Source organism: Mandrillus leucophaeus, unplaced genomic scaffold (genome assembly GCF_000951045.1).
Source record: "Mandrillus leucophaeus isolate KB7577 unplaced genomic scaffold, Mleu.le_1.0 Scaffold82, whole genome shotgun sequence".
NCBI classification, from domain to species: Eukaryota; Metazoa; Chordata; class Mammalia; order Primates; family Cercopithecidae; genus Mandrillus; species Mandrillus leucophaeus.
The window spans coordinates 3,889,685-3,902,398 of record NW_012108919.1 but is presented as its reverse complement, the minus strand read 5'-3'; the positions used below and the strand labels follow the sequence as shown (position 1 = coordinate 3,902,398).

Sequence of the window (12,714 nt, the reverse complement as noted above, 5' to 3'; positions counted from 1 at the left end):
TGTTTTTCAAGTGCCTCCTTTGTCATCAGCCCCCGGTTTTTTTTTTTTTTTTTTTTTTTTTTTTTTTTTTTTTAACCTCTTTATTCTTCTTGAGAACACTGCCTCCATCCATAGTTCCCAGTGGCTGTTAACCCCTCCCTCTCTTCCCAACCACATGCAGCAGGTCTCCACATCAGTCTTTGACAACACCTCTGCGTTCACTCTGTACTTTGCTCTTGCTGTTTCATCTTTGAATGCTTTTCTTTCCCCATCCACTAAAAGTCTCCTTATCCCTCTGAGCCAGCTTTTTCCCGGAGCCTTTTCCTGACCCCCAGCCAGAAGTGCACTTTTCCTTCTCTGAATCTCTACAGGACTTGGTACCTCTCAAGTGGTACCTAGGACACATTAGAAGACATGATCAGATCTTTGGAGATTATGTCAGTTACACTGTAACCCAAAACTGTAACCCTAAGACAAGAAGGGGCAGGCTCAGTGGCAGGGAGTTAGCTGCCAGCTTACTCTCATGCTCACACAAGAACCTTCAGGCATCACCAACATCTTTCCACCTACATCGCGGAGGCCATTTCAGACTGGGCCGCACTGCCTCATCTATCCTGAAGCTTTGGAAAATCCCAATGGCTTGCTACGTGCAGGGATAGAAGCAGAAGATCCCAGACCTTCCCCAAACTGCAGCTCCCACTTCTCTCCCTACAGCCCCTAACCTCTACCCCAGCCTCTCAATCCCTGGAGGAAGGTCTCAGGACCAGAGGACTTTGGTTTTCTCTTTCAGACTCCTCCAACCTTCTTTCCCTCCTCCAGAAGCCCAAATTCTGGCACTCTCTCACAACCTGCAGACAACTCTATGAGCAAGCATCCTCCCTCCTCTACTCATCGGGTTAGTATTTCATCACTTAATTTCCTGGTAGCCAACAGCTTACATTGTGAGCTGTAGATTTCCACAGATTCAAAAGCCTAAGCCTTCTGAAGACAGAGTTGCCCACTTAAAACTGACTGTGGAATTAGGGGTCTCTAATATGAGTTATTTCAACACCTCCCTGATGCTTTTTCTCCCCTGCCTCTCCATCTGCAATTTTTGCAGGAAGCGTGATGCAGTCAAGAATGTGGGTGGTGAACCTGGGAGGTGGAGCTTGCAGTGAGCTGAGATCGCGCCACTGCACTCCAGCCTGGGTGACAGAGTGAGACTCCATCTCAAAAAAAAAAAAAGAATGTGAGTGGACATTTCTATCTTTTCAAGAAAACTGTTATTGGGAGTGGGAACTAGTGATGAGTGTCAAGATTTTGGATTTTGATAGATGAAATGTTTTCAGACTTAAAGATTATTCAGGTCAAGCAGACTTCCTTTATGCTTCTTCAGAGGCAAATTTAATGTCTCTATATTGTTATTTCTACTTTTTATGCCCTAGCCAGTTTTTACCCTTATATGTAGTCTCTCACCCACTCACAAGTTGCATTCTCAGGGGGCATATTTTTCAGAGAAACAACAGTAATAAGGTTTGTGTGCTATCCTGTAATATCCCATTTTGCTAATATAACTAAATTCAATATTATTCATGTATTCACAAATTCACTTATTCATTCATTCACTTAATAAATATGCACTGAGCCAGTGCAATGGCTCATGTCTATAATCCCAGTACTTTGGGAGGCTGAGGTGGGAGGTTCCCTTGAGGCCTGGAGTTCAAGACTAGCCTGGGCAGCATAGCAAGACCCTGTCTTTACAGAATAATAATAATAAGAAGCAGCCAGGTGTGGCAGTACACATCTGTAGTCTCAGCTACTCGGGAGGCTGAGGCAAGAGGATTTCTCAAGCCCAGGAGGTCAAGGCTGCAGTGAGCTATGATTGTGCCACTTCACTCCAGCCAGGGCAACAGAGTGAGACACTGTCTCTAAATATATATATATACACACACACACACACACATACATACATACATACATACATACACATACATACATACACACACGTGTGCATTGAGCAACAACTATATGTCAAGCACCGTGCTGGACAGTGGGGTCCAATGGTGAGCAAGAGGGACACAGGTCCTGCTGTCATGGATCTTACATGGAGGTGAAGGGAGCCAGATAATAATGACCTGCAATAAACATACAATTATAGACTAGAATAGATGCCCTAACTTGAGGGAGTCTACTTTAGACAAGACAGTCAGGGGAAAAAAATCTTGATTTTTGAGCTAAGAAAAAAAAAAGAGCTGAGTTCAAGGAGCCTTCCAGGCAGAAGGTACAGCAGATACAAAGGCCCCAATGCAAAAGATGACTCATGTGTTGGACAAACAGAAAGAGGCCAGTGTGACAGAAGCTTGGTGAGCTGGCTGCCCTGGGAAGAGGGGTCTGCAATTGCCTTCTGGTTTCCAGGCACATGAGAAGCCTTTCCGTTTTCAACACAACTCCCTGACTTGCTTGAATGGGTGGTATATTCATTAATTCCAGAATGCCTGTACTTCAGATATTCCAAGCATTAATATGAACTCCTCCTGGTTAAAAAAAAAAAAAAAAAAAAAAAATATTTGCTCAGGGAGGCTAAAATTCTTTGCCTCATGAAACCTTCTTACAGCCAAAGTCACATTTTTCTCAACATGGGAGACTCGAGTTTCTTGCTGGTACATTATTGGGGTCCGCAAAGTACAAAGTAGGATCTGAATTGATAACAAACACAGCTGCTGTCCTTGGATCATACAGACTCTAAATGTGGTCTTGGAGGAGTAATGAGCGTGTTCTGAAAAGTGGTCTTGCCCTTCACATAATCACCAGTACAACAGCGATGCCACATGCTGTATTCCGAGATAACCGTATTTTTCTGTCTTTTATATCTCTTGAATCTTTTGTCATGCAACAAAAGCAACATAAAATTTGGCTCACCACTACTGTCCTGTATTTCAGATTAGTAAGAGATAATTCATTGGCATAGTCCCTGGCAAATGCTCAGTTAACATTAGTTGTAGTCATTATCAGACAAAAAGGACAAATCACAACTTAACTCTGAAGATTTTAGGTGCTCAAAGGACAAAGCCCTCTTAAATTTTACCCAAGTGAAATCTTCAATCATTTTTCTTTGAGAAGGAAACTACAACCTTCAAATTGTGCGTAAGCACATTTCCTTTTGAAGCTCAAAATAATCCTGTATTTTCAAAACAAAGCAATTAGGCCTCCATCATTAAATGTGGCTTTGTTTACTTGTGTGGTTTCCTTTCATTCTTGTAGGTCAAATGTTATTATCATCATAGTTGACTCAACCTTTTTTAAAGCTTAATTCGGTTTTAAAAACCTAATCTGTTCCATTCCAGATCTTTCTCAACAAAAGTCTCAACCTCACAGTGGAAATTTTGTAGGCTTAACAAACCTTTTGTTTGGTGGAAGGAAAAACAAAAATACCACGCCCACCTCTGAGGTCTGGCTCAGAGGAAAACTGCTCTGCCCTGCTTCCTCTCTGACCGCTTGTGTGTAACAGGGATGTGGCATGAGTCGACATTAGCGTGCTCTGTGCTAAGATGCATCAGATGTCGTGGGGCCCTTGGGAGTCTTGGACTAGAGGCTGCAGATAGGATGTGGGGATAAGCAATGTAATGAACCCACGAATCTTCAGTCATGCAATAAGCTGTTATACCACAAAGAACTATGACCTAGGAGGTGAAACATACCACGAGGTGTTTAGCGAGATTGAGAATCTTGTTGTCATGTTATGTTCATGTCGTGTTTGGAATAGGAGAGAAAGGGCAGGGTAAGTGTCCCCTTATGAAGGCCAGAATTGTGCGGGGCTTTCATCATATCAGATGGTGATTATGTGTGTACCCAGCTATCTCCCTCCAGAGCCCACTGGAGGAAGAGTCTTATGTTATTCATCCTGTGTCTCCAGAGTTTATTACAGTGTCTGTGCTCAAGAAATACATGTCCAGTCAATGAATTTTATTATTATCATTGTTATTATTATTATTTGAGACAGAGTCTCGTTGTCACCCAGGCTGGAGTTCAGTGGAGCGATCTTGGCTCACTGCAGCCTCCGCCTTCTGGGCTCAAGCCCAGCCTCCTGCCTCAGCCTGCCTCCTGCCTGAGCCTCCCAAGTAGCTGGGATTACAGGCATGCGCCACCATGCCTGACTAATTTTTTTATTTTTAGTAAAGACAGGGCTTCACCATGTTGGCCAGGCTAGTCTTGAACTCCTGACCTCAGGTGATTTCCCTGCCTCCACCTCCCAGAGTGCTGGGATTACAGGCATGAGCCACTAAGCCCGGCCTGAATGAATTTAACTTCTAAAACACTTTCATATATTAGCACCAGCCTGGTTGTCTTCCACAGAACTGAATCAGTAGCTTAGTGAGAGTGAACTCTCAAATATAGATGTCTCTGTTTACTGTGACAAAGACAAAAAATGCATTCACAGCAAAGTCTGCCAAGCAGGGTAGAGGACACACCATCCATACTCTTAAATGCAACGACTTGCAATTCAGTATAACCACCTAACATCCAGCCTTCTCAGCATTTTTCACACCATGACATACGCAGCAAATGAAATCTGTACAGCAAACTGGGATAAACCACTAAGGCTGCTCTTGGCAGGAGGAGACTGCCCTGAGGGTTCCAGGTGCCCCAAGCCCCACCAGCCTCTAGGGAAATTACACTGGGGTGGACACCCACTCCAACGCTTCTAGCAAGCCTGTGGCCTGGAATAGCATAGTGGCCAGGATGCTCAGTTGAACTTGTAAAAATGAGCCAGCTGTGACTCCTGAACATAAAATCCAAGATCCTGGTACAATCTATTTCTACACTACTGGCACCATCTCTTGCCCAGTCACTTAATAAAGATAACCAGTAGGTGGACAAGTGCCTTCAGTTCAGGGCCTAGAAGGGCTGGGCATGGCTGGCTAGCTGGGAAATGTAGGTTGCACAAAAAATCCCTAAAGATACTCACACTACTTTATAGTTATATTAATGCTTTATGGTTTATAAAAAGCTTTTATTGTATTACACGTCAATTGATAATAAAATATAATCTGGAACAGGCAGAGTGAAAAACAAAAAATAAAAAGACTCATATCCATTCCTCTTAAAGTGTCAGATGTTCACCAGAAGGAAGATATTTTTAGTTTACAAATAAAAAATTTTCACAAACTTGGACCCAACTTTCCAATCACTAACAGAGATAAGGGGTATGAGAAATGGACATATGGCTGCAGTAAGAAGTCACAGCCAGGCAAAGAGAGAAGATGCAGACAAACATGCAGAAATCTGGGAGGCAAGCACCTATGGTCCCAGTCACTTGAGAGGCTGAGGCAGGAGAATCACTTGAGCCCAGGAGGTGGAGGCTGTAGTGAGCTACGATCGCACTGTTGCACTCCAGACTGGACAACAGAGTGAGACCCTGTCTCCAAAAAAAGAGAAAAGAAAAAATAGAAACAGCTCCATGTACTTATGCTGATATTGAGAACATTGTTGTATTAACACAGGACTCTAGAATAATAGATATTAATATGAATGAATTGAGACCTTGTAATAATCTGTTTTGCATTGCTTTAAAGGAATACCAGAAACTGGGTAATTTATAAAGGAAAGAGGTTTATTTGGCCCACAGTTCTGCAGGCTCTACAAGCGTAGCACCAGTATCTTGCTGCGCTTCTGGTGAAGGCCTCGGGAAGGTTGTCCTGTTGGAAGGTGAAGGGGAGCCAGCATGTCACATGGCGAGAGAGGGAGCAAGAGATAGGGGAGGAGTTCCCGACTCTTTTAAACAGCTGGATCTGGCGTGAATTACTAGCGTGAGAACTCACTCATTATTGCAAGGACAGCACCAAGCTATATCATGAGGGATCTGCCCCTGTCACTCAGACACCTCCCACTAAGCCCATCTCTCACACTGGAGGTCACATTTCAACATAAGATTTGGAGGAGCACACATGCAAACCATATGAGGAAGAGGTTAGATTGTGTTCTTCATACTATGTTTAAGAATGCTTGGAAGCACGGGGTGCATTTTAGAGAGCTTTCCATTTGAAGTCTTTTAAAAAATCATTTCTTGAAGATAGAAACCCTGAGCCACATAGAAAAGTCAGCAATCAGCTCCTTTCTAAAGAGCTCCAGATAATCAAAATTTTGTAGTATATGGTTTTATTTTTCACTGTATTTGTTTAGTAGAGTTTTATGTTCTGTTTATCTTAATAGCCAATATAGAACATGATTTCTATTTTTCCTCTATTTTTGTATAAATGCTCTACATTTAATTGCTATTTATTTAAATAAACCTTGATTGACTATGAATGGCCCTTAACTAGATATTTTTAAAGTCTCCTCACCCCTGTTCCAGATAATGAAACCACAGTATCCTACCTATTTTTAGCTTCCATTGGGAACTTAGCAACAGTTCTCAGGTCTTCGTCTAACATAATTCAATACTTACCATAGAAAGAGTGGGCTCTTGTATGTCAGTTAGATTTCCTATTGCTTGGATACACTTATCCAACTGACAAAATAACTTTTCCCTTTGAGAAAATCAAGTTTTCCCAGTATTCCTACTAAACAGATGTGAAATATTCAGATCTGTTAAAAATAAAGAGCAACGTATGAGTATACAGTTTTGTAGATGGCTTCAAAATGCGGCACTGGTTACAGAAGACGTTCAGCAAATTCTATTCAAACATTCCAATACAAGCTGGATGTGAAGAAATGCTCAGACATTCTTCACTTCAGAAAAGGTATCAAGAAAGGGAAGAACCAGGAGGCAGTGGCTCATTCCTGTAATCCCAGCACTTTGGGAGGCCGAGGAGGGAGGATCGCTTGAGTCTAGGAGTTCAAGACCAGCCTGGCCATCATAATAAGATGCTATCTCTACAAAAAATAAAAAAGAAGATGTAGGCAAACACACAGAAATCTGGGACTCATAAGGAGGTGACTACCTGTCATTCTAGCTACTCAGGAGGCTGAGGCAGGAGGATCACTTGAGACCAAGAGTTCAAGGCTACAGTGAGCTACGATCATGCCACTGCACTCCAGCCTAGATGACAGAGTGAGACCCTGTTTCAAAAAGAAAGAAAGGGAAGAGACGCTAATGAGCACCCACGGGGTGCCAGGCACAGAGATTGATATTGATTCCTAAACATTTGTGTGTGGAAAGTGAATATCCAAGTTATACGTGTGAGAAAGTCAAAATTAAGAAAAGTGATATAATGAGCCAAAACTTGACAACCAGAAGATGGACGGAATCATTCCCAATGAAGTGACCAGAGACAGGAACCCAACAAACCCAGGGGAGACCATCTGGTCACCTCCACTGAAGGCATTCACAGATAGCTTCTTTTTCATGGCTAAAGAATGAAATTCAATGAAGGGAGGAGGTGATAAAACACACATGTAAGGGCACCACTGCTAAGACTCTCCATCCAGTACTTTGCCCATAATTATCCTAGAACAATGGCACGCAGCTTCCCCAGAGAATGTCATGAAGTGGGAGGCAGAATAAAATTGTGAGAGCCTCTGGGAGCTGCTGAGCAGAGAAGCAACTTGAAGAACAACCAGTGAGATTTTAGGGTTTGCTGGAAGATAGTGAAGGTCTAGCAGTGAGAGACCTCTTCTCTCGGGCAGTCCTTGATAAGTCAACTATTTCCTCCTTAGAGGATCCTTGTTTCATTAGGTTTTTATGCAATTGTTTATTTGTAAATATGAATAATACCTGACTGAATAGTGTTTGACCCTATCAGAAATAATAGCATCTTCCTTTTACTATTTCATTCAGGTAGATGTAAAGCCCAGTGTTTTTTAATAAGCTGGAGGATATACAATTCTGTAGCAAATTCAAATTTCTCATGCTCTTAACTCAGGACTGCCAAATGCGGGGCATTCTTTGTTTTGTCCTGAATTTAGTGTTTGTCTTGAGCCTGTATGTTTTCTGATAGCAGAAATGACTCGATCTGATTAATTCAGTATTCTTAGCCCTTTTAGCTTTAAACTCTGTCCATTCAGAACTTGTTCCTCCCACTCCTTGGGGTGCCATCTAAATTCTGAGAAGTTGATGAAAAATCAAGGCAGTGTGGGCTTGTGTAAATGCCATCATGTGCTAGTCCGCCCACATTTGCTGACTGTGATGTGTCCCTTTGCCACACTGCACTGTGCTTAAACACTCTGTCAACCTCTTGCCTTTACCAATCTCTAGGACCCTTGAGAAAACACTGCTGCTCTTGTTCCTATAGGGGAGGGGAAACCTGTTTTCTTTATCCTCTTATGTTCAGTGACTTGGGCCCTGCAAATTAAACTGATAAAAGATAGATTAACAGAAAAAAAGCATACATATTTAGTTTGAGGTTAGTATTTTAATTTTTGTTATATGTGCATAGCAGTCTCACAGAAAAGACAGTGAAAACCCAAAGAAGCTGTGAGGCCTCAGAGCTTATAGACCATTTTAACAAAGAGCAATACATTTGTGGAGAAGTGACAAGACAAAGGGAGAGGTTTTGGGCTTCTAGGGGTGACAAATTGTGGGAAGGCAAACATATGAGAAGAAACAAATGGAAGATCTGTTCTGTTCAGTAAGGTTTGTTTCTGCAGATCTGAGCTGGCACCATCCCCCATGATAAGAGTTCTCTTTCTTTATGGGAGAGGAGAGTGGCAACACCCTGATAGAGGGAAATTTATACTCTGCTTTTAGGCAGAAAGGGGAAGGGTAGGGAGCTTTTCCTGCATCTGCCGTTTTTCATTTGCCTTCAACTCAAAATAATCCTTATGCCAATGTGGCATATTTTTGGGTGGCTTATTCTGATCTCCATCAGCACAATTGGTGGTTTGCATAGGGTTCATGTAATACCACCTCGAACCTGTCTCCCATGCTGTCATCTCTTCTTTTGTTACCTATATCACAGTGGAGCAGGAGACATTAGGGGTTCTTAGTTCCACTCAGAGCCCCAAGGGAAATTCAGAGCACAAAATCCCCAAACCAGTCTGGGTCTTCCCCTACACCCTTCCTTCCAGACTGAGCCTGAGGCAGCAGGATACAGATCCCCATCACTGCCCTTCTCTCTTATTCTCTTCCCTGACTCTTCTTCCTGTCCCCAGATAGACTCAAAACTTATGGGCTGAGAAAATTGGCTCTTATATCCTTATGATCAAGCATTTTCCCCGAATCTGTCACTTATGGCAGAAATATTTGCTTTTGATACCCAAGAGCCAGGCCTTGAGACACAAAATCCCTTTCTGACAACTCATTATATCTTCTGGGAGTTTGAAAGTTTCTATTGAACCTCAAAAGTGAAAAAGTGATATTCTGAATCTAAGTTGTTCTGTTATGGCCTTCCTTCATTGAAGCAATAAGTCCAGGCTCCCTGAAAATATGACCCTTGATAATCCTGGAAAGAGACAAGTGAGGTTTTCCCATAAATAACTCAGCACAAAATGCTATGCCTGAATCCAGCCTCTCATGCATCTGAGCCTCTGGGGCTGCTGAGGCCTCCAGGTGCTGGCTCCAGCTTTCTCAGTCTCCTCCCACCCCAAAGCTGGCACCCAAGCTTGGACTTTTAGCAGTCATTGTGTCACAAGGGTGGAGAAGACATCTCTCTGCTTCATATTATGTCCAATTATTACCCAGCCTGACCATGCTTCTCTTCAAAATGCTGAGATCAGGAGCTGACATCCTCCAGGGAACATGTCCCCCCACAAGGTCCAGCCAGCACCACGCCAGGCCATAGAGGCCTCCATATCCCTCTGCCTGATAACTTCATTATATGACTTCTTCTACACCAACAGGTAACACCTCCACAAACATTACAACCTTAGGATCATTGACCCATAATTATAACAAGACCATTTCAACCTATGGGCTTATGGACTAAAGCTGGGAGCAAAAATTGAGCTATAATTTGAATCAAGAGGCATCAAGGGGTTAGTTCAGCTCCTCAAGGGTACTAGGACTGTGGGCTACCTAAGTAGATATCTATACTCTTTTCCATCCTTCCAGCCTCACAATAGAACCCCTGCTTTTTAAAGAACCATAAGACTATCAGGAATAAAAACTGTATTTCCCTACCTCTTCTGAAACCAGGTATAGCCAAGTAATTGAGTACTCATCAATGAGCTGTATGACAACTTCAGTAAAACCTCTTTAAAAGAGATCATACACACATTGCTCCTTCTTATCATCCCTCCCTTCTCTGCTACCTAAAATGAGGCTGTGATGGCTTTGGGACCATGAGGAAGAGAGTGGAGTAGTTTCCTGTAAGGAATCTTGTTTTTATAAAGGCTTTGTTGAAAGCCATAGGTGCACTGGGCTGCCTTCCTCTCAACTTTCTGTGTAAAGGAATACAACCTTGTGGGTTTCAGCCACTGCTCATTTGGCTCATCTGTCTTATGCAGCCAAATCAATTTCTCGTGTATGTAAATTATAACTAGGTCCAACTCTGCACGGGTTTTGGGCCAGGGTAGTTGAGGAGACTATCAGAGAGCAAGTTGAAGTTGTCACTTGTTAAGTAGCGATATTCATGAGTGACTCTTGAACTCAGCAACAGCTTAAAGAATCAGGCTGGGTGCAGAAAGGTTTTGATTCTGCAGCTCTGGAATGCACGTTTGATGGTGTCTTCTCCCTTTATTCTACCTTCTAGCAGTGAGAGGAATGGCTATGATTTAAAGGGTCTGTCTATTGTGCTTCAAGATGTCAAGTGCCCTTTTCCTGTGACTTGTGGGGATTGCTGTGGTTGCCATAGAGACAAAGTGAATCCAAGTTCAGCCGCGATAGCGAAGCCCTTTTATTCAAAGGCACATATTTTGAAGAGCAAACCAGTACGTAAGATAGTAAGGTGACTCATCCTTCATTAGCACAGCGAAGCCTTCCTTCAGGATCTTAATGGATGTTATCCCAAGAAGTCTATAATTGTGAGGGAATTATGAAACGATTAATTAAATACATTTTCCCTACCTACACAGCACTTGCCCTTCGGTAATTCTCTTCCAGAATTTTGAGGAGAAACATTAAGTCATCAACTCACCAAATAAATGAATAAATAAATAAATAAATAAATAAATAAATAAATAAATATTTTACCAACTAAGTACATCTAGGCTTTTTTCTCTTTCACGCACTTGCGAGTTGTTCTCTGAACCAGCAGGTTGTGATGAAGGTTGTGCTGGACTTGGAGTTAGGAGATTCTGCCCTTAATTAACTGGATGGTTTTGGGTAGTACTGCCCTGGGTCCCAGTTTCTTGATCTGCAACATGAAGGGTAATGTGAGCTGCCCTCTAAGATTCCTTCCAAACCAAGGAACCCATCCTGATTTTCATTTTAGTTCTCCTCTCAATCACAGCAGCTACCTTAATCAGGTTTCTTAGGCTCTACCTTCCCCAGCTAGAATGCAAGCTGGTGTAACAGGTACTCAATATATGTTTATATAACAAATTGAATGAATGAATGAATGAATCTGATTTTAAGACTGATTTACCTAAATGTTGTAGTTGTGTTGGTTTTTCACCTTAATCAGTCAGACTTAGAAATAAACTGTCACACCCAGATCAGTATGTATTGGAAGTGAGTTTGGAACCCAGACCCAAGGGCTCCCTTTTGCTTCCTGCCCGTATCCCCGCCCATTCCTTGTTGTACCTCAGTTGCAGACATCTTTGACAGTCTCAAGAACCCAGAGGTGCCTCTTTGTCTCTGCTTCTTCTGGAGACAAAATTACATTAATGAAAAAAATAATTCCAGTTCTGGTCCCCACTAACAGCCACACTGAGCTCAAAGATTTAACAATCTCCTGCAGGCATTTTTCAAAGCTCATTTCTTCATGGAATCATTTTTCTTTGACAAAAGTAAAAAGAAAACAAAGTAATTTAAATTCCTTCACCACAGCTTCTGGAGAATTCTGGAGATTTCTGGAGAATTCTGGAGAAAAAAGGAAACCACACTGAAAAGGAAAAGGAAGCAGACAGGAGTTTAGATTCTGGGTCCCAGACAAGTGTTTGTGGGGCCCACTATGTACAGCACACCCCTTGGAAATGCCCATCCATGCCTTCTCTGGGACCTCTCTGTTTCTACTGCTCTCAAGTCTAGGAGAACCTAAAGAGCTAGATATGCCACAAAGAAGAGTGTGCTTCCCGCCTAAGCCCCTCTTCTTCCGAAGTCTAGGTCACCTGACCTCATGGTCACCTCTTGTTCCTGGAATTGGTAGGTCCTTCCGCAACAAGGTTGGATGAGACTAATTTTCCACAGGCCAAGGACTAGACTGTTCACTATTTCATTTCAGCTTTATAGTACCTAGCATGGAAGGTGTTACTGTGCTCCTTTACAGAGGAGGAAACAGGCCCAGAGAGGTTGCTTTCTTAAGCTCACCTCTCAGGGAGCCACAAGTGGCCAGTTTAACCCAAGTCTACTTGTCTCTGGAGCTGGCAGTCCTTACCATCCTGCTTCTCAGACGATCTCCAGAGCTGGCTGTGAGCCTGTCATTGGGCACCCAGACTTAGCTCTCATTCTCCATTTTTATCAATCTTTCCAGAGTTTGCTGGGCGCCACAGGGGTTGAGTGGTGGTGATAAATTTTTGGAGAAAAGTTTGAGTCAGAAATCTCCTAATTTCTGATGGTTGTCTAAAGATCTAGTTAGCATGGTCACTTTCTTCTTCTTCTTTTATGTTTCACTATTTTTTTTAAGGTATAAAACATTTTTATGGTTCAAAATCAAAACTATATAAAAAACTTTCTCAGAAATATCTCACTTTTGTTCCTATCACCTCAGCTTCATATCT

General features: G+C 42.4%; 1 long non-coding RNA gene across 1 annotated transcript in view; it reads right to left on the bottom strand.

Moving 5' to 3' along the window:
- LOC105530399 overlaps positions 1-3,563 on the bottom strand; it is a 5,839-nt gene extending 2,276 nt beyond the window's left edge. Inside the window, exon 1 of the long non-coding RNA XR_001004647.1 lies at positions 3,359-3,563. This is a non-coding gene — a long non-coding RNA (uncharacterized LOC105530399). The remainder of the gene's footprint in view (positions 1-3,358) is intronic.
- Between the last annotated feature and the right edge of the window lie 9,151 nt (positions 3,564-12,714).